Consider the following 22,320-nt stretch of genomic DNA (forward strand, 5'->3'; position numbering starts at 1 on the left):
TGCCAGTCACTGGCCAGCACACCTTCGTTCACTTTGTTTGCCTACTGGACAAAACATGATTGATTTTTACTATGTAATTGTAGAAGGTGAAGGCAGGCTATTTTTCTACATCAACTTTTCAACAGTAGCTGATGCCACATGGGTTCCTAAAACTTGTTCTGGGGAAAATCTGATAAAACTGTTGTAGTTTTTTGCCATCTAGACAGTACCCTCAAACATCATAGTCAAGATTTGCCAGTGAAGCCTAGGAAACTAGATGTGGACCACAATTTTCTTTCTAATGTGAAAATATGGGTACTTTGAACCTGAGAGACAAAAAAAAATTAAAAGTAGTGTGAAGATGCCAATTTCCTCTAATTTCGCTTAAAGTAATTGACCCCATTAATGTTTGGTCAGAAAGAGAATTGCCCTAGCCTTTTGTTTCAAATGTGTTGGATTCACAGAGATCAGCAGGAAAGATCTGGGGAGAAGTTTGGCAGGAATCACAGTCACCAGGAGGCTTGTTGAGGTTCACAACAAATTAGCAGACACACAGGTCTGCTCTGTTTCCCCAAAGCAGGCAGGCTGGGCAGCCAGGGGTGAGGGCTGTGTATAAGGGAATGCGATTCCAAGGTATAAATTAGGAATGACCTCTCAACCACCGCATTTGTAGGCACAGGAAGACAAATACATCTCAGTCATATATGTGTTGTTGGGGCTTTGAAAAAGAAATATGAAACACCCAGAGCATGTGAAATGGAATAAGATGTTTCAAGAGAACCAGTTTCACCTGGACATGTATTGCCTGGCAACCCAAGACTCAAGTCAGTTCAAGTGGCATAAGGATGCTGCTGCATGAAAGAAATACTAAAGAGAAAGCCAGGAAAGTCACAGGAAATGAAATAAAAATTCTGGTGAAGCCATAATCCTTGTTACTGTAACATAAAAAACTGAGACTTGAGTATTGAAAAAAAAAGCCCCCTTGTTTTTTTCTTTCTTTGCAAAGGTTCAGCGAATGAGTGACTCAGCCTTATATAAGAAAAGTCTGGCTGGGGCATAATAAATGTGAGTCACTACAACAGATTTTCAGATTTTGCTTGGGATCTTCCTTACAGGATCCTTGTCTTGGGTAAAGGAAAGGGATAGGGAAAAACTTGCATCAATATTCATATAGCTATGAATACAGATGAGATTATGCAATTGCAAGGAAATTACATTTATCTCCCTTTGCATAAAAGGGTGGTAAGAACACTTACAAGGCAGTCTTCACAGAAGAAGTAAAGTGTAGGTCTATGGTAAAAAAAGACCAGGAAAACTGTAGACATGAGGTTTGAAGGTAGGAGAGGTAGACAGGGAGTTTCATTGCTTCAGCCTTTTGGAAGAGGACCGACTCTGCAGCTGTTCAGTGTGTGATGCACACAGAGATCGGGCGTGTTGGGGGATGTTATTCCCCAGGTGAGAAGATGTTTGCTGGGTAACCTTTGCTTACTGCTGGAATAGCCACCTGTACCTGAAAGCTGGGTAGTAAAACTAATGCTCCCAATCCAGGCATATCTTACAAGGCCAAGATAGACATTGAGTTTATATTGCTTTTGAGTCTTATTTATCTATCTGAAAGGTTTAGGTGACAATCCCCTTGTTTTTTTGTTCTAGTGCTCTCTCAGATGTCTTTTGCATTTCAGTCTCTACATTTAGGATTTGAAATACCTCTTTATGTTGGATGATAACTTTAAAAAATGGATTGGGCCATAGCTGAGCCATTGTTGAAAGTTTGTAGGTAAAAAACCCCTCCAAAACCCAGCCCAAGAAGCAAAAAAAAAGAAGGGGACATTTAGGGTCTCTCCTAATTGTCCAGCTGACACAAACCTGTAAGCCTTGAATCAGGTGATTCCCATTTATTTTAATCTGAAATGTATTTAATGAATTAATAGATGTCTCAAAGCTGATGCCAAGTTTTACTTGTTTTCTACTGAGAATCACAGTCTCCTAGGGCCAAATGGCTGGTGCTGTTCTCCTTTCCTGCCTCACATATTAAATATTAAGTCTTGTTCTTCCAGGAGAGCTGACCACACCCATAATGAGCACTTCTCAGAATCAATCCTGCTGGGATTCTGCACAAGTTACCTCAAATTAAAATTCCTTGTCAGAAAACAGCTCTGGAAAGGTAACATCAGATCAATCCATTATGCAGATAAATGCCTGACAACAAAATTAGGGTCCAGCAGTCAACTGGAAAGTACAGTTCAGAGGATCCTGGATACTTGCTCTTAATTTTCACTTGCTTTCTAACTCTGAAGAGCAAATGAAAATGTAACTGGTAAAACAAAGTTCCTAGAGAGAAACTCAAATTCCAGATGGCTGATGCCACCCAGGCACCAGCTGTGAGGAGGTAATAAACTCTGCTTTTAAAAAGAAATAGGCAGTGCCAAGCTGCTATTTCTGCAGTTGGGGGTTTTTTGTCTGCTGAATTCAGATGGTTTTAAGGGCCACACACATCTAGGGACTGCACAGTCCCTGGTATGAGTGTTCTCATCCTGATTGCCATCAGACTATGTCGCATGTAGTGAAAGAAATATTATTCTGGTAGGATTGAAACTTTTGTCAAACAATGCCTAGGAGTAGCTACAAGTCATTGGGACACTGGATATGTTGTCCCTGCAGGCAAGAGCTCACAGCACTTCAAGAGAATCCCTAGCAGTCTCTGCAAGGTGAGAGATTGTCTTGTCCATATTTTGCCTCATTTTAAACAACCGCAGTTGTTGCCTTTTTTTTATATTGATAAACTCTATTAACCATGATGTATAGGGACATCCTGTCCTTCAGATATTAGTTGACAGACGGAAGGAGCAGGGAAGGGGAGGACTGGGGAGCAGGCAGGAGCTGTTTTTGAGGAAGCATCTGGCTGTGTCCTGAGGAGGTGCTTGGGAAGGCAGGGAGGGAAAAATGAACTGTGTTGGCTGTGGCACAGGGGAGAGGAGGCAGCAGAAACTGAGAGCACAGCACAGAGGCTGAATGAATGGCTGTGATTTCAACACATGGATTTTTCAAAGGCTGACTTGCTCAGAAGCGGCACCTTATTTCTGGACATCAGAAAGAGCCAGACATTCAGGTCCATTTCAGCTTATAAATGGTTTGGGATAGCCTTTAGACAGACCTAATGGTCTGTTCCTGATGCTACTGAACTAGAAGGGGCTGTGTTTTGGTGCTGGACCTCCTGTGTTTTGGACCTGCACATCCAGGTCAGGAGACTGAGCCACACTCCCGGTGCCAGCCGTACACCACTGGGCCAAGGCTGTTGCATCCTGAGCACTGTGTGCAAGTGCCTGGTGAAACAGGTGGTGATGTAAGAGGGGAATGCAACAGCTAAGCTCTCAGGCTTGTGTGCAATTACATGTGATGTGGTCTCTCCCTTGGGTCAAGCTCAGCTCAGCCATAGGAACCCAGGTATCTCCAAGTTCCTAGATTTGCTAACATTAGGTTGTACCAGACTATTCACATTAGAAAGGTATCGAAGGCACAGGACAGGCTCTGAAAGGAGAACAGAAGAGATAAATGGGATTGTGAGGTTCCTATGCTGCTGCTGTTGTCACAGAAAGACAAACTAGCTACTGCTTGAAAGCACAGATTTCTGCTCCTCTGATGAGGTGATATGGAGCCTGAAAAAAGGTGAGATTTTGAAGAATTCAGCATAATATAGAGTAGAACTTGCTCTGTTGTTCTTTTTTTAAAAAAAATATTTTTGTTGTTCCTGAAAAGAAATAATTTTAATATTTTTGACAGAAAACTGCCTATTTTGACCTTCTGCTGTGGAGTGTAGAGATTGGTGCCCCCTGCCCCGCATCCATTTGCCGGGGTGTTTTTTGAAGAAAAGCTTTTAACTTTTGTTTTTCATTTGTAAGTCTAAGCCTATTCATTCAATTTCAATTAAATGTTTCAGACTGACCAGAAATAATGTCTGGTTTTCCTTTTTGCATTATTAAGAAAATATATTTTTTGTTTAGCTCACCTTTGCCTTTGGTTGGAAACTTAAAGCTATCAGTATTTGCCAGCTTTTAGTGGAAAATAGCAAATATTCCTTAGCCACTGGGTGAGATCTGTAACTGGCTTGGAGCATTATAATCCTGGTGAAGTCAAAGGAATCATTCTGATTTATACCAGATGGTTATCTGGACCTCCAAGGGAAATGAAATCAGTATCACAGATTAGATTTACCATAAGTACAAGAAGACCTGTTTGCATTGCTAAGATTACATCTGTGGTTCCTCAGAGATAAATTTTGTCCAAGTCTCCACTACCAATGTTGTCACCTTTGTGCTGCAGACTGTGCTTCAAACCAGCAATAAAATCCCAGGAGGTTTTTCTCGGAGCAGTACTTTAGCCTTTGCGCCCAAGATTTGCACCAGTGTTTATGTGACCCTGGATTTTAAATACTTTGCTGTCATCTGTTCATTGTGAGTGTTTGTGTTAGAAATGAGTACGAAGATCAGAATGAATCAAAATGAATGGGACGATGATTGTTCTGGTTGATTATTTTTTGGAGGGTGGACACAATAGCCAAGAAAAATAATTGGGCTTTGCCAAAGAAAACTTATATAACAGGGATAATTTGTTTTGACATGGATAGGAACAAACTGTGGGGAAAGACTTCCTGAGGTACTGCATTTGCATAGGTGAGGAAACTTGCAGCTTGAAAAATGAAACCTGTGATTTATGAGCACAAGGGACTTCAAGTCAATATTTTGTTCCCCTCAGTTATTCAGTAATGATTTTGACAGTTCCCCAGAGTTTGAAGAGATGCAGGTTTTTGGGCTGGCAGGATGTAATGTACTAGCTGATTTCCAAAGCTGTCACTGATCTTTGATTTATATCTTCTATATTTTCTTTTTTGGACTTGCTAGCACCATCAGACTCTTGCCTGCCTTGGCTCTGAATGCAGCAGTCTCTTTCCAGGGTAATTCCAGGATGGTTTGTCCTACATCATCTCAAAGAGGTTGCAGCTCTCCTTCTATCTTACCCTGTTATGAGTGAGTTTTAAAACCAAAAAGGACATTAGAATTGTGTCTGAACCTGGTGCTAGGGCACGTGTTGAGCTCCAAGCACTCTTCCTAAAGTTACTTTAAATCTGTTTTTAGCAGATGAGACATCAAATTTGTGTCACTCACCATTGCTAATGGTGAGGATGGTCCTTGCCTTTTTCAGTAGCATGAGCATTTCTTTCACTGTAGCATTTTGCCCTTTGTCTGGCTCTAAGTTAGTTATTTACATACTTGAAATTATTTAAAATTATAACCATGGTGGAAACTGCCTAGAATGTATAAATTGCTGTGAATTTTTTCAAATTAGAGAAGAAAGTGAGGAATGATGACTCTTAGCTGTAGTATCAGCATGATCACCATATGTCTGTCTGAATTTCACGGACAAATCCCTTCATAAACACAAAGTCCTGTGCTGTACTAAGACTTCCTTATTGCTTCCCCTCCAAGGAGAACAGCAAAATCCCTTTTAGCAGAGTCACAGGGAAGCATCCTAATGGTTTCATGAAACAGGTACAAATCAAACTTGCCTGTCTTCCTTGTGCAAAAAGAGCTAACTAGCACAGTTAGAGCACATAGCTATTCAGCTGACATGGAAAAGTGGGTGTATAGTTTTAGGGATGATTTTATTTAAACATTTTGGAACTGTGTTTGTTAAAGTCAATAACAACTTTTTGAAGAGCACAGCAAAAGACAGAAGGATTTGGGGACTTTTTGTCATTTGCTGTTCCTGCAGTGCTGTGACTTCCTTAATCCTAGGGAATAACAGATCCAGTTGGCATAAATATCCTTCTTTGTTTTTTTGTGGTTTTTTTTTTCCCATTTCCTCATTTCTCTATACCACTAATATACATTGTGTAGATTGAATAATGAGATTTTGCTAAGGCAGGGTGTGAAGGGCAGCTCTGCAGGCTTTGGGATTATTTAGCATGGAGCTGTTACCAGGATATGGTTTTAAAGAAAAAGGGTTTTCCTCACAGACCTGGTACATAAAGAATTTCTGCTTGGATCTGTAAGTTCCTGCAGGAAGATGTTGATCCTTTGTCTAATGTTTGTTTTGCCTGCTTCCCACTGCAGCATATTGCTAGTACATGAGTAGACTGCTGTCATATGGCCCCAGACAAATTGCTTCAGAGAGGAGTTCTATAGCTCCTTGAGAGGGAAATTGTATTTATTTTTTGCTAATAACATATATGCTTGTAATTTGAGAGAGGTTACTTTATCTATGAAGCCACTGACAGGTGGTTTTTTTTCACCAACCAAGTTTTTCAACTATATTAACAGTACCAAGGGAGCCAAATTTTCTCATATTCACTCTCTTTTCTTAGGTAAAGCACTTGATCAAATAAAGGCAATACTGATGTGAATTTAGACTAACTGGGGAAATTTTTCATAGTAACTACAGTTTTGAGAACTAGATACTAGAAATGCAATATTGTTATGCCTGCTTCTTCTTCTTTGCTTAAAAGGCAGCAAGAAGACAAAGATGAGGGAACACTGGGATGGGAAGCAGAAGTGGGTGTGAACCTGGGTCTGTAGCACTAGCACAGGTATTGGATGCAACTGACCTTTAGTTGTAAGTACTCTCATAATTCCTGAAGCCCAAATGGGGTCCTAACCCTGAACTTGGGAATGGCTGGACCAGTGCTCAGTGTCTGGGGAACAGAAGTGTCTCACTCCATCCTGGGCCAAGGCTTCCAGTGACTTGAAGATGACCTGACAAATGTCACTGGGGCTTTTTGGTTGGGATACTGACAGAGCTGGGAAGCTTTTACTGCTCTACTCACAATGTTTCAAACCATAACTGGCCTGAGAAAGCTGACAGTGTGGGTGAAGGTGCTGTTCCTGACATAGGCAGCCCTACGATTTTAGAAACTGATGTTCAACCCCCACTTGTGCTCAAAAGCATTCTCTGGAGTGTGTAGGAAAAACAACTCTTTTCTTCATCTCACTATTCTTCCAGCTTGTGTTATGGTCTCACCCTGTTAAGGGCAGAGTGTTCCCAGAGGACTGTTTTATCTGCCATACCTCCAGAAGGTAGCTCTAGCATATGAAACAGCAAGAGTGACAAAAAGACAAGACACCCTCTATAAAATGCCTGTGACATCTCTGGTGAGATGGTTCTGGCTTGATACAAATGCAGTATTTTGTTCTGCCACTTCGCTGCCTCCTGGCTACCCAGGTCCCATGGGAAGCCACAGCTGTCACCAGAGGTCCCTCAACACCTAGGCTGATCTTGTTCCAGTGAGCAAGGGGAACAAAAGGGCTTTGGAAGGTGTGCACCCTCTGGGCTCAAGGCTGCTGAGGTCAGGGAAAATTACACTCATGGCAGGAAGACTGAATATTAATGTGTTTCAGAGGGGCTATCTTGGAGAATTATTTTTTTACAGAAGCTCTGGTCTTATTGGACACTCTGCTGTGTGTGCCAGTTAACCTAAGGTTTGCTTCTGATGGACCCTGCATGCTTGTTTAAGTTCTACTACCTTTCTGCTCTAAATGGCTAATTTCACAAAGGAAACCTTTTTAAGCATTAATAACATTTCTTGTGATGAGCTTGACAAATGAAGGAGTCCCTTAAATATCTCTCTTCCCACCATCGTGCAGCAATGAGGGCACGACTTTGGGAGTTTTTTAAAGTAATACACTTTTAATTGCAGCCTGTAGCTAAGAGAAGACTGGGATCTTCAGTACAATTCCTTTCAAGGTGACCTTTGCACAGTCATGTGTTGTCTGGACAAGTAATGGTGTCACTGTTAATAAGGGCACTCATTGGAAAAATAGTATCACCCGTGTTAGGTCTGCTGGCATCCTATAAAAATGCAGTGACTGGATAGGTGTCAGTATAACTGTGCAATGTGGCTCTCCTCCCATGGAAGGCAGTGGTAAAGTTCCTACTGTGCTTAAATTAGCCAAACCTTCCTTGCTTAGTCTTTATTGAGGGGCATGAGATGAGCAGCTCTAGGGGGGGGCACAGTTGTACCCTTCTTTCATGCAGTTTAAATACTGTGCCTGTCACTGTCCTCTTGTCTTTGACAGAAAATCAGGGACAGAGTTCCTCAGTGTAAAATGAGTATGTTTGTTGCTGCAGAGTCTATCACACAGTCTTAAAGACTGATATGGAAACAGAGCTGGTCTTCTCTATTAGCTGATTTTACATGCCAAAACTGCCTCAAGGCTGGTGTGTGCCAGCTAGGGAGTCTGCTTTTCCTCAGCTGCTGGTTTTGGCCAATGATTTACCTCTATGTAAGGCAAGTGGTTATGGAGAGATAACTGAATCAGAACAGTACTTTTCCATGCTTTTCCATTGACAGAAAAAACCAGTTAAGTTTTAGGAAAAGTTTTTGACCTATAGATTTCTGGCTCCTCTCTGAACTTGGCTGCCAATTAATGGCTGCTTCAGGAGCTGCTGTGATTATAGTTGAGTTCCTGTTGACAGTTGTCCCCCTTATAACCTCTGCAGCTGGCAGCATTGATGGCAGGCACTGCAGAGATGTCCAGGACTGATGGAGGAGGAAAAATAAACAGCACACTCAGAACAGGATGTGACCGTCCTGCTTCTATGATTCATATGCTGAGCAGCATCCCTTGGACCAGTACAGCCCAGTGACAAGCTCCTTGGCCCGCTGGTTTCCAGGAGACTTTCTGATATTAGTGTTATTTACAAGGAAACTGCTTTTGACCTGTTTTTTCAGGAACTCCTGCTCTTGGCTTTCTTGCGAGGTTTCTCTGCTTCAGTGAGGGCTCTCAAAGAGGCTTTGTAGTGCTGCAACATTACCTGGGATTTTGATGTAACAGTAATTTAAAGTTAGAGGTTGCCTCATCTTACAGCATTTCCTGTAGAGCTGGTCTGTGCATTCATGAGGGAGAAATGTGGTGAGGTTTCTGGTGAAATGTTCATCCAGTGTCCACTTCTATACAGTGCCAAGGTCTCCCTCCTCCCATGCTGTCTTCTTCTTCAGCTTTTCAGTCAGCTTTAGCATTTTCTGGCTGCTGAATAGTTACAGAGCTTTGTCAGGGAGCTTTGGGGATGGCACATCCCTGAGGGCACCAGCCTCCCCGCTTGCCCACTGACACCTCTTGTTTTCCTTTCCAGCACCTGAGTGCCTTCCAAGTAGATCTGGGTTCTTCTGAACAACCAGAAAATTTTCAGCTGCTGTTGCACAAACCTGACTGCCATTTTCATGCTTTTCCTGAATAGTTATCATCCTTTTTTACAACCCAGAGAATGAAAGAGGAAAGTAGAAGATACTTGTTTGTAAGGGATGCAAGATTAAAACGAGTTTTTATGGTGTACCCACAGTGTCAAAACCCTCTAACATTTTCTGATGAGCAACTAAACAAACACAAGCTATGAAAACATACAGACGTCTTCTTCTCAGGTCTCTGCAACCTGTAAAATTGAGGATTCATCCATTTCCCTGAAAATAAATGATTTTACAGCTATTTTTCTAATTGTTTGCATGCCTCCTTTTGGAAAGACCAAATCCTTGCAACTCCCAAGAGGCTCTGCTGAACCTGACAATGGTTGTAGTCTGTTTCTTTTTCCATAACTAGGTTTAGCTCTTGATTTTTCTTTATCTAATCTCCCAGGCACATCTCACAAGTAGTTCAGGTGTTTGTGTTTTCCTGCCTGTGTCATGAAGCTTGTAGAAATGAAGTGCGAGATATTATATAAGATTGGTGTGACAAATATCAAAAGATAAAGGAAAAGCAAAAATCCTCTCTGAAGCTTCCATGCCACTGAAATGCTCACAGCAGAAGGTGGCTTTGCTGAGATGGAATTTATTAATCATCACAGAAATCTCTGCAAGGACTTGAATTTTTCAGATATGTCATGTGAGCTCCTTTTCCAAAAAGTCCCATGTCACTAACGTGGCTGCTGACCTGTATTCATGTCGTTGCAGTGTCTCTGTGCATTGAAGATCTGCAAATAACAAGACAGGGCTGCTTTAAATTTTCACAATGGAAATACATGACTGGGGTAGCAGTCAAGGAAACTAATGGCTGTGGAAAGGCTGAACTGTCAGTAACAGAGCAAGAGTGAGCAAGGAAGGAGAAGTAAAAGCTGTTGACTGTCAGTCACAGGCTGACCTTGACATCTGTCTGTTCTTTTCCCATAGACAATGTTTTGCAGAAGAAGCAGCAGAGAGACAGCTTTGAAGAACATTGCTTTGAGGGCTGCAAGCTGGCACGTTGGAAATGAATGTAGATGCTGGTGTACAGAAGCAGGAGGTGACTGCTTCCTTCTGGGTCATTTGGCAGGGTGCTAACCAAAACCAGTAAAGCTGCAAGGGTGAATCTCAGAGTCTCTGTAGGGCTGTGGGGCCTGTCCATACCCCTGGGGAAAGCTAGGGACTCTGTAAAGGGATTGCATCTGCAAAACCAAATAAGGGGTAAATTTTAAGGTCACAAAATGTCCAAGAACTCCTCAGCATGATTGCACCACATGAGTTGAGGAAAAAAAAAAGGCCTACATGGAACAGAGCAGCAGACCAAAAAAGAAAAAAAGATCTGAACTCTCCCAGCAGTATCCTATCTCAGATAATCTTCTTGTATGACATTAATTTCCTTAGGCAGAAGATTAGGCACTTTAAAATAAATTATAGTGATTTTAGTTTCTGCTATCCTTAATATTGCTGCAATTATCTGCATGGTCTCTTAGTTGCCCTGCTGCCATCAGAGCTGAAAAGTTTAGTGATGGTTCAACCAAAACTTGCTCATTCTGTGTTTCTGTCTGACATATCAGTATCCCATAGAATGAGCACCTCTGATCTTTAGATGGAATTAATTTCCCACTCCTACCCAAACAAGATCTGCTCACCACTTACCAAAGACAGTCCAAGGGGAATTTTAGATCAAACTTGTAGTGGCTTTTTTCTTAAGGTAAATTCTACTTCATTTGGACAAGTCCCTCTAAGTCCCTAGAGGACTCTAATATGTCATCTAGTAGTGTCCTAAAGGCTGTGTTGAATTACTGAAGAAAAATGTCTCTGATCTGTGGTCAAGGTGTTAAAAATCAAAGGCAGCATTCAGAAAAAACATCCTAGCTACAGACTAGGCAGAAAGGATAACTCAGGAACTTTACTCCCAAAATTAGAGACTGAGCAAAAGAGTATTTTTATTAATTTTTAGGTCTTATGAGGGCATACGACCTTTTTAGACTATATCCCTCAGAAGAAGAGAGATCACAATCTGCACTAAGGCCAGAAACAGCCCTAACAGCTGTATTGCTGGAGGGCTTGTTCAGGTTAGCATTTCTGCAGGTCACTGCATTGTGCTGCTGGGATTTACCTTACCTGGCCCCAGCACACAAAGGGTGGCCCAACTCACAGGCCCAGAGGACCTCAGTCACATGAGATGCTCTGATACTCTCCTACCAAGAGTTTCTACTTTCTATTAACTGGCACTCCAAACTGATTGACTGTAATGAGAGTCTTTCCACTGACATCATGACTTTGATTTATATCCTTTGTGCACAACACATTGTTTCAAATGTGAGTCTTAATATCCTCATTCAGTCTGCAGCTCTTGCAAGTTAAATACCAATAAACAGAGAGAAGGAAAAAATCCACAAGACAAGTTTGAGATTGCTCTGTGTCTGTTAGGGACAACTCTCGACTAATGCAAAGAAACAGTAGGAAAAGGTGTCTTTTACCTAGGAATTCAGAGTCTGAGGGACTCTGCAGACATAATGTTGCACAGCTGAGTTATTTTCTATCAGAAATGGCAACTAAACCTCTCATGCGATAGCTAAACCAGTAAGAATGCTAATGGAATAAAAACCTTGTATGTTTATGTTAATTAAATCTGTCAGCCACTGTATTTTTCTTCTATTTTTAGTGTGGTTTTCTGAAGAAATGAGGCTTATACAGTTGCCATGGCTGTCTGTCCATCTGTTGGTCCCCCTCCTCCACCGCTCCTCCACGTAACTTTTCAAACTGTCAGCAAATTTCAGCCAGTATGGAAAGAGAGGAAAAACTCTCAAAGACATTACCATTTTTATGAATTTCATGAAGTCTGGTGGAAATTTTCCAAAGGCTTGATTAATGCCCCCTCAAGGTAAAGTCATGATTGTTCAGCCATTGTCCTTCAGTTTTGTCCCAAAAGCATAAAAGCCATCTTCCCGCTCATTGTGTGAAAGGTTTTAAACCAGTTAGAGCATAGGCTGTTTCTTGCTTGCCTCGAAGCAATGGAAAAGATTTTGTGGGAGCCAAAGTTGTCACTGGAGACTTGGAATTGTAGGGTGTCAGGGGAAAGAGAAATAAATGAGACCACCACGATGAATAGGTGGCAGCAGTAAGGGAGGGATGCCTATAAGGTATCATTCACGGTCAGTTTTTAGGGACATGACTATTTTTAAAGGATGAGTAAACCTCAGAAAACCTGAGAATGCTGTCAGTGAGGGGTGCAGAGTAAACCCAAGGTGTAACAGGGTGGTAGTAAGCTGGTTTCAGCAGTGCTGTGGGGCTATGTAACAAATCCATAGGAAGCTGAGTTTCATTAGCTCAGCTGCTGACATTGTCTGACGAGCTTTTTGTTGGCAAGGTTAGGCAAAGGAATGACTGAAGTTATTCAGAAAATATGCTTTCATGATTTCTTTGGGGTTGTGCAATTGCACTGGTAGAGATAGCAACTCTTTTTCATGATAAATTATGTCCAGAAATCATAACTACCCTCTGCTGCTGCCTTCCTCGCAGCACCCACTGGCTTTCCTTGATTCCAGGACTTAGTTCTTCATAAAAGGGTGATTGTCTTGCTGTGCCACAAAGGTGGAGCTGCGCTGGCTAAAAGGAGTCTTTGTGAGCAGCTCCTTGGATGATGTGAGGAGGACCCTGATTTGGAACTAAGTGGAAGCTTATACTTACTTGGATGGCAATCAGCATGCCTTGCTGCATGAAGCACTGGCCGTCTGTGCATCATTAAGGAGCTCGAAAACTCCATTCAGTCCAGACAGTAAACAATGAATTGCTGACACTTTCAGCTCTGCAAGAGCTCAGAAATACCAGCATGCACATCTGAGCCATATCACTGGAAGCACACAAGGATTACATTCTTTTGGTGATGGCTGCATTTTTATGTGAATAATCTGATGGAAGCCTGATGATGTCCAACACATCCATTCTTGCCTTGTGATTCTTTTGCCATCCCAAATGTTAGTTTTAATGACACAATTATCCTTTATATATTCAGTTAGACATGTGGGTTTCATCCTGCCTCCCCCCCCTTTTTTTTTTTTTTTTTTTTTAGTTATAATTAGTTTCCCTGAGAGGCAGCAGCTTTAATGCTTGGGTAGTTTTCTGAGAAGCTGGGACTGAAAGAAGCTTTTGGGAAATGACATTTATATGTCCATGGCTTTTATTTAGTATGCTGTATTTTAGTCTTTGTCTAGGATGAAAGCTCTTGTTGACTGGCAGAAGATGCATTGAATCAGTGAAATTAGGCAATTTGGGTGTCATTCCCCCTCCCCCAAATCATACAAAGAACTTGTATATTGACTGACAGTAAAATGTGATTTTTTGCTGAATTTATACAAATTACTGGTGAAAAAACAATGAATACTCCTTTGCCCCTATTCTCCAGGTCACTGATTGAATTCACATTAATTTTTGCTGAACTTTTGTAGAAGTTTATATGCTATGAACAGGAAATTCTGTAATGTTTGTATCAAGGTAATTCTAACAAGATGTGTTTAATCACTGTATCTTGGCAAGCAGAGAAAAAATTACTATTGGCTTGGAAATGACCTTGAAATCTTCTTCTATATATCCCTTTCTGTTGTCAGCCCAAAGTGACTCATGTCTGTCCTGGGGATCTTGTGCTACCCCATAAAATCCTCTCTGGGACCACCTGTATGGATGGAAAAGGACTCTGCAGTGGGTTTGAACAGTAGTAAAAGAAAACATCTATGGAAACTTATTAGAGATCATATAAGCTGTTATCTTTTGAAGCTTGATATTTGCAGTTAGTTGCCTTTGTGTTGTGCCCTGGTTTAGTGGCATCATTAGAAAAAAACAAAAGAGAACAATTTTCACAGTTTGTGGGGATGCACTGAGGGCATCCCAGCATCAAGAGAAAACCTGTGGATTTACCTTTAGTTTATGGTGCCTTTTTGCACAACAAATCTAAGGAGGAAGTTTTGAGAGCATCTGAGAGGTCTTGTGTGCTCTGCCTGAGTGGAAAGTTTCATTATTATACTGAAATGATTAAGAGAAGCATTTTATTTCCAAGACAGAATGGGGACACATCTCCCTCCATCTTCTCACAGTGCAGGGAGCAGCACTGGCTCCTGCCACGCTGATTAAGGTATCTTTCCTCCCTCCCTCCCATGGGACAGGCTGCTTGCTTGCCCACTGTGCTCCTTGCAAGAGATTCAGTGGGGATAATGGGAGGTGTTGCTTCTCCTCAGCAGCTGGTTTGACCACGGTGGGACCCCTAGGGAAAGTCAAGCACTGCCCCCCACTCTGCTCCCCTCACTTCTGTCTCTGCCTGGCCCTGGCTGCTGAGGAGCAGCAGAGGGCCCCTGTGGGCCAGCATATTACTTGAATTAACAGAGAGAGCAATCAGTGCTTTTTGTAAGTTGTTTCACCCCTCCAGTTCAGCTCAGCTTCAAGCCAGGGCAAAGCCAGGGTTTCCATCACTTCTGGGAGACAGCAACTGTTTCTCTCTAAGAAAGCCCATAGCAGCTAGAAATGAAAAAAAGCACTGGTAGGTCCCATGGTCAATCTCTGCCTCTTGCTATTTTTTCTTTTTTCTTTTTATTTTTTAGGTGTGTTTGGGAATGATGTGTCTATGTAGCTTTACCTGTCTCTTGTGGCAGGTTTCCAATCCCTTATTTTAAATGAAGTAGTATTCCCAGATGAAAAGGCTAATTTACTGGCAAAGTCAATGATATAATTTGTTTATATAGATTCAGTGCTGCTAAAAGGTGGGGATGAGGAGAGAAAAAAATTCCTTCACCATCTTGTACTTTTTACTTGTCAAGTTGTATATGCTGTCAGTGAAGCTGTGCTCTGGAATGGTCAAGGATGTTGTGGCCCCAAAAGGCTGTTGGTAGGGAAGAGGAGTGAGTGTGCTACATAGTTCTCATTTTCTGCTTGCATGATTAAAATTAAAGGAAAAAAAATAATCTTGGCTCTAGCAGTGGGAACCACGCAGATGTGAACTGAATGCAACACTGATTTTATTTTTGCCTGTATGTTACCACTTCCTGTGACCTGAAAGACAGATTTGTCTCAGAGTTTTTTACAGCACAGGCAAAGACATTAATTACATTTTCAGAAATAATGAAAGAAAAGTACATATTCAATGTTTCATTATACATGTTCTCTGTTTTACTTTAGGTGAGGCTAACAGCTTTCCAAAATCCCAGATCTGTTGGAGATTTTATCCATTCTTTCCTTGGAAGTTGAGGATCCCAAGCACTTTCCCAAACTGATTGATGCCACCTCTCATAAATCCAGGTAAGGCAAAGGCACAGATCATGAGGAAACCACGTGTGACCACATGTGCATTTATATATATATATATATATGTATACATATACACCCTGTTTAGTCATGAGATTCATAGATGCCAGCTTCTTCCCCAGTCACGGGACTCCATACATGCCTGTATGTTTCTATTGTGTGATTAAACGCACATCAGCTCTCTGTTTCCTGAGGATGGATACTCCTAGGGCCCAAAAGCCCTGCCAGCTGGGTGGGTGCCTTGGGAGTGTGTCACGCTCCATGGCACTACAGAGGGTATTTCCATTAGCTGTCGATGCCTCAATAGCCCACAGCCCCTTTTTATGTGTGTGGGCTCCTGCCCTATTCCCATTCCCTGCACTTTCCCCGTGACACACGGTGCAGGTACCAACAGGCACCAGCCTGGTGCTGGTTGCCTCCTCCTGAGACCTTGCAGCTGCTCCGCACGGCTCCGCCTGTGCTGCAGCTCTCCATCAGCAGACATGGAAAGCCTTTGCCTGAAAAGCCAGGCACTTCACATGGTGCCTGAACAAGAGCTTACCAGGAAGAATAGGCTGGGGTTGCACTTCCAAGGAACTGAGTTCAAATTTTGGTCACAGAGGGAATTATGTTTAAAGATCTCTTAAATCCTTGGGAAACTTTCCAGTTTCTGGGGTTATCACTGCTTAATCATACCCTCAACCCAGTGCAGGGTTCTCTCTCAAGTTCTCTCTCAAGATGGGGCTTGTTCCGGGACTTTTGTGGATTTTTGTTTGCATGCTTGCTTTTTAAGTGGGACTCTTTCGCAATTCAAGTTGAGGTTGTTTGTTAAAGGTATCTGCTTTCAGAAGGTTGCAGAGAGTTTTTTATGTAGAAAAAGTTAAACATCTTTCCTCCTGGTTAAAAGGTACAGGACTCCAGAAAAATGTAACTGGGAGAGGGAGCAGGATGCACAGAGGAGAATGGGGAGCATGTTGGCATATGTGAGAATGGGGAGACACTGCTGACATACGACTTTCAGAGGAATTTTTAAATGGACATTCTTTGAACTTTGCTTATTACATGAGTATTACATTTTATCTAGTGAAACGAGGGATGGAAGTGTCTGGTGGTGTAGGCCAGAGCTGGTATAGCCATGTTTTTGCTTGCTTTCGCATATCTCCCATGCTCAGAGGTATAGTTACACTTTTGAAAGGGGAGTTCATCCAGAAATGTAGGGTATGACAAATGCATCAGCCCCTGCCTGCACCTTGACATTTACGTTCTCGACTCAACAGTTCTCCATTTCTGACACAACAGGAACATATTTTGTTCTGCTCTAGTAGCAATTGAATGTTACTGGCTTGTTGGGAAATTAGATGATTTGTTTAAAGCTCTAGGCAAGAGACACATTTTTAAAGTAAGAGTAGAGTGTTCGAGTGATGCCAGCATTAGCAGTCTGTAAATTACAGATGAGGTGCACTGAGCAAACAGTGTGTTATCTCTCTGAATGCTTAAATTTCTGCACATTTTGGGAACTTGTTTAAAGAAGGCAAGAGCTGGACTGTCAGCACTGATTTCAGTTTTGCTGTGCTATGGCTTTCTATTTATAGTTATCACGAAAGAAGTTCTGAAGGTAGCATTTCTTGTCAGCGAATTAAAGATCCCCTCATATCTGCAGTGTTTGCTTTAATTTGAATATTTGTCATGGTTAACGAAAGATTGTCTGAGAAAGATGGGGTAAACAAAGTTTTTCAGGCCTCATCAGCTTACATGCATCTTCCTATTAGTGGTCAAAAATAGAGCCCTGTTTAAATGGCTTTGATACTCTGTGGATGCCAGTGTGGGAAGCTGCTCATTGCTGAGCGGATGTCACTTTATATGGTTATCTTACAGCCCTGCATGTTAATGTGGACACTCTGGCCTATCTTGTTTATAGAAAGTGATCAAATGTAAAGCCCCTACCTCAAATCTGAGGTGGCTTCCAGATGTCACCCCTAAGTGGAGCAGGAGATATGCCCAGCAGGAGAAGGATGCAGTGCAGGGCTCTGGCTGTGCTTCCAGCTGCAGAGCTGCCCACTGCTCTCTGGTGCAGGAGCTGTGTTCTTGCCAATCAGCCAAGCTCAAGTCACTTAATAAGCATCATAGGCTTCTCAGATTTAGTTGCCAGTGTATACCTTTGGGCAACGTTCGCACTCTCCAGTGCCTGCTAATTAATTTGTTTTCCTACACTTTCCTGGGATTTGGATTGGCACCAAAGCCCCAAAGGGAAGATTTTAGCTGTCAGAAAGTGGATATTTATAATGAGTGTAAGGTGTAGATGGAAACCACATCGTTGTCATACAGCAGCTATGACATAAAAGATGCTATTTCTTCCATACTGTTTCCCATAAGGGAAAGAGATATTTTGGGAGGGCAGAAGATGTGATTACAGAAGACAGCTACATGGAAACTGTCATTGGATGCTCCACATGCTGAAATAGAGTAGTGTGCAGGAACAAGGCTATGAAAAATATTTTAATAAATATTAAGATTGTGGATAAATAACAAAAATATGTAAGTATTGATTAAACATGGCTGGCTAGCCTGTGTAGCATTGTCCAGTTGAGGAACACAGGATTCAGAGTGGGAAGGTGATGTTTTCCTCCTGGCCCTGAAACTACTGTTCTCTAAGGCCTCAAATTGTATTTTTCTCTGATTTCGTACTCTTCAGACTGGCAACATGTGCCTCAGTTTCCTCATTTCTTAAATGCTGATGTTTGCTAACATAATTCCAGACCATTGATTATAAGTTATATATAGGACTCAGGAGTGAATATTATGGAAGCCTGAGATATTAATCAACCATCATTGTCTTTAGGCTCCTGGCCGTTTGCTGAGTGATAACAGACTTTTTAGCCCTGTGGGAGTCTTGTATAGAGACAAAGATTCCCTTTCTGTGTCTGGGACTTTTCTCATCAGCCTCAGAGCCCTGGTGCTCAGGGCTTTGCCTGCCTGCTGTGATGCCACCCCTGCTCCCAGGCCCTGCACCCTCACACCTAGTGCCAGGATCCCACAGGCAATGTCAGTTCTTGAAATGGCTTGTTAATTAACCATAGGGCAGCACCTCTTTAAATCTGAGATTTATCTTCATGCAGTCTGATGACCATACAGAGTGATCCTAACACGTAGTGTCTTTCTCCATAGTGGCACCACACCATGGGTCTGTATATCAAGGAACCCTTTGTGCTCCCTCTGGTCAGCAGATATGGTGACCTCTAACCAGTTGCTCTTGCAACATCCTGCTTTTCTCATGATGCTTCAGGGAATCTTTGATATCTTTAGAAGTACCCTTGAAATGGTTTAAGAGAAGTAAGTAAATCTGTTATAAATACATCTGTTATAAATACTGGAGATGATCTGAACAATGAAACAAAAGACACATGTGTGCAGGTGACTAGTAAATGGCCAAGGACATAAAACAGGAGGGTGTTTGCTCATTTGGCACCTGCCAGTCCTCCCTGTTGAGTGAAAACCCTTGTGAGGCAGAAACCAGCACCTCAAACCTCCTTGCATCCAGTGGAGTTGTAGGGAGGTGGTGGTGGTCATTTGTGTGACTGATTTTCCCCATCCCCACTGTGTAACTGCAGAAATACCAAGGTGTAGTCTCCAGGCCTGCACTGGAAACACAGAGACAGCCCTTCCCTGGGATGCAGTGGGAGTTGTGGGGGCTGCCTCCTGCTCCGTTATAGCAAGAGAACATCTCTACAGCTCCCCATACCACCTTCTGTAGAATGACAACCAACATATGACTTGGGATTGAAATCCTTGCAGCTGATGGAAAAACAATTAAGATCTCATTAAAATTCTACGTAGAGAGCCAAGAAAAGGAAGATAATGTCAGAGGAAAGGTGATACGTAGGACAGTACAGAGAATTCTCTTAAGTTAAGCCTGTCATTAGGCAGGAGCACAGAAGGTGCTAATTGTACAGTGCATTTCATTCATCCCACAAAGAATAATTAACACTTTCCCTTCTGCCTTCACTGAAAGGAATGGATTCTGTACATATGCTCGCTTGTTAAGGCAGGAGTTGTCATATTCTGGGTCCTTATGTGCAGAAGAATTTTTCAGCTGAGTTTCTTCACCTGCTGACTGTTGAAAAGGAAATGTTAGTCATGTGAGAGAATGCTTATTTCATTAATGTCTTTGTGCATTTCTATCTCTTGCTGTTACAGAAATTGTTGACCCAAGAACAAGCATCAGAACTGGCTTTCAAGTAAACACAGGATTAAATATTACCCTGAATAGGGGAGAGCTGACCAGAGGTTGCTCCTACCCTGAGAATCTGCATAGATGTACTGGAAGGGGTGGAGAACAGTGCAAACAAGGAGTTCTTGGGCCCATGTGGGCTTCCAGCAGCCTGGAAGGGTGCTGGGGATTTTTCTTAAGATTTCTTTCTGGGCTGATTCAGTTATTGACAGAGAAACTGAACCTCTTGCAATGTGTTGACTGCCTTGCTACCCTGATTACTCCCAGTCCTAAGCAGTATTACTATGAGAGTGACAACTGCTTTGCAAAACAAATCTTAGCCCCACCAGGTCCAGTTCACTGGACCTCAAGTGTTTGCACTTGAGCCTTCTACACTCCTCATGAAATTGAACCAGAGCTGATAGTCTTCACTTCCTTCTGAACTTGAGGAGATGTCATTGCATCTTACTACCCTGCTGATGCGGTACTGTGGTGGCGACTATGCTTCAAGGCTGAGGTGATCAATGTCCATGTAGTCTTTCTATTTCACAGAAATAATTCAGATTGGCTAATTAAAGATTACAAAGCAGTCCAACATTATTGGCTGCAAATTCTGCAGAGAAAAATAAGATACTCTACACACTCTGATACTTTTGCCAGAGTCTCTGTAAAAGAAGGTATGTGTGTACAAACTTGTGTAGTTGAAGGTTGTGAGTTCAATCCTCACACGGGGCACCACTGTGTTGGGATTTTAAGACAGATGGGACCACTGGAAGACATCTTAAAGCATGATTTATTGCCTTAGTCTCAAGGAGTGAGAATGTCTTCCCTACATATGCCAGGAGTTTGTGGTCAGTGGTTGTCAGTGGTCACAAGACCACAAGTTACAAGGTCTTTTAATGGTTAATTAGCCAATAAACTACTGCTACAAAGAATGTTTTTACTTTCACACCAATCCCTAATTAATTTGTCTTATACACCTCTGCTGCAGTGTGGACTCTCTTGACCAATCATCTAATGACACAAAACTTACAATACTACAACTTAAAACTTCTTATTACCTTTATAACTACTTCTATATCTTCAACTTAAAACTCTAAAACTATCTACTACTTAGCTCATTGTGTTTCTATCTAAACTACAACCTCACGTTTTTACTTATGGTCTCTAAACTTGGAAGCTTTTTCCAAGGTCTCAGGCTGAACCCCGTATTCCGTTTTTTTTTTTTTTGGTTTTTTTTTTTTTTGGTTTTTTTTTTTTGGTTTTTTTTTTGTTTTTTTTTTTTTGTTTTTTTTTTTTTTTTTTTTGTTTTTTTTGTATTTGGGCCTGCATGCACCAGATTTTGAGAATTTTCTGGGTTCGGAATTCCCACAGTGTACTTCGTGTTAACTGAAGTTCTTCATCCCAATTCCTGCCAGAGACAGCCCAAAGAACCACTCTTCCCTCAGTCTAGACATCTTCAAAATTTTGGGAAGTTTCCCTAACGACGTCCTCTTGAAGCCTGCGGACAGCATCAGCAGATGGCTGGCTCTGGGTCTCGTGACAGCTGCAGGTGAATGGGGGTGCTGCAGTTACACAGGCTCCTCCCTGCCGTGCTACCCCACTGCCTGCATTACACCAGCACGGCTAAAGCAGGCCCATCATGCCCTCAGTGCATTTACTTCTCCTTGCCCTTTGGACCTACAAAAGTAGGCTGCTGCAAGGTGCCAGCTTATTTTCAGCACTGTAGACACCTGCTAGCATGTAGACTCTGGAAGCGCTGAGCCAGATTCCTTCCAAATGCTTGCGTGCACTCTTGAGACAAAACTGTAATATGCTCTTGCTTCTCTTTGACACAAGCTGAGATAGCAGCATCCTGTCCTCAGTCCACCATTTCTGCAAAGGTGCAAGCAGCCTTAGCTGCTGCAAACCAGGGAACATCTGTGTACTCATATCTCCCTGGCCTGGTCTTCACCTCTTAGCCCCACAACTAACATGTGGGGCTTACCTTGTTTCCTTACAGCCCTTTCTGTCCCACTACTGCATCCAGTCCAAGTTGGCACATGAGTAATCTGACTGAAATTGTGTTTGAGGGAGAATGAAATTAGTTCAGGGGATAAAAAGGGATATGTCATAAACAAGCTCTCTCACATTTCTTAAAGCATTGACACTATTCCCAACCTAAGCCCAGTGAGCTGTGTATGAAGTCACTTAGGAAGGGTCTTCTTTGGGTTGGTTACCTGTGACTACATAGCCAGTATTTGGACTTCAACCATTCTGTTTTCATTCATAGACTGCTCACCATCCATCTGTGAAGCCTATGTTCCTCTGAATACACCAGGAAGTTAAAAGGCAATGTAATGTGATAATCAGGAAGGGGAAGGTAGGGAAGGAGGTACCTTTGGTGCTTTGCTGAAAGTTAAAGTGGTTGTGGTTGCTGAAAGTTAAAGTGGTGGTGAGAGTAACTGAGGTGCTGGTGATAAGAGTATTGGTAGACCCAGAGGGATGTCTGTGAGGTGTGAGTGGTGGCGGTGTTCAGGGATAAAAGCATGCAGACTGCCACTATAGGAGATGCTCTGTCAAGCAATGAAGAAATCCTGTTTTTTGGAGTCAAGGAGCTGTTGGCTCATGGGATCAAGAAAGCTGGCGGGTATACATCATCATCCGAGAGGTCTCC

At 42.2% G+C, this 22,320-nt stretch overlaps 1 long non-coding RNA gene across 6 annotated transcripts in view; it reads left to right on the forward strand.

The window, feature by feature from the left end:
• Window positions 1–22,320, forward strand: part of LOC134547173 (uncharacterized) — a 60,151-nt gene that overhangs the window by 14,294 nt on the left and 23,537 nt on the right. For 3 of the 6 annotated variants that reach the window (XR_010079405.1, XR_010079402.1, XR_010079407.1), the window contains 3 exons: window positions 10,133–10,244; window positions 11,853–12,071; window positions 15,353–15,472. This is a non-coding gene — a long non-coding RNA (uncharacterized LOC134547173). The remainder of the gene's footprint in view (window positions 1–10,132; window positions 10,245–11,852; window positions 12,072–15,352; window positions 15,473–22,320) is intronic. The other 3 variants (XR_010079403.1, XR_010079406.1, XR_010079404.1) reach the window with 1 other exon arrangement.

This window comes from Prinia subflava, chromosome 2 (assembly GCF_021018805.1).
Source record: "Prinia subflava isolate CZ2003 ecotype Zambia chromosome 2, Cam_Psub_1.2, whole genome shotgun sequence".
Lineage (NCBI taxonomy): Eukaryota > Metazoa > Chordata > Aves > Passeriformes > Cisticolidae > Prinia > Prinia subflava.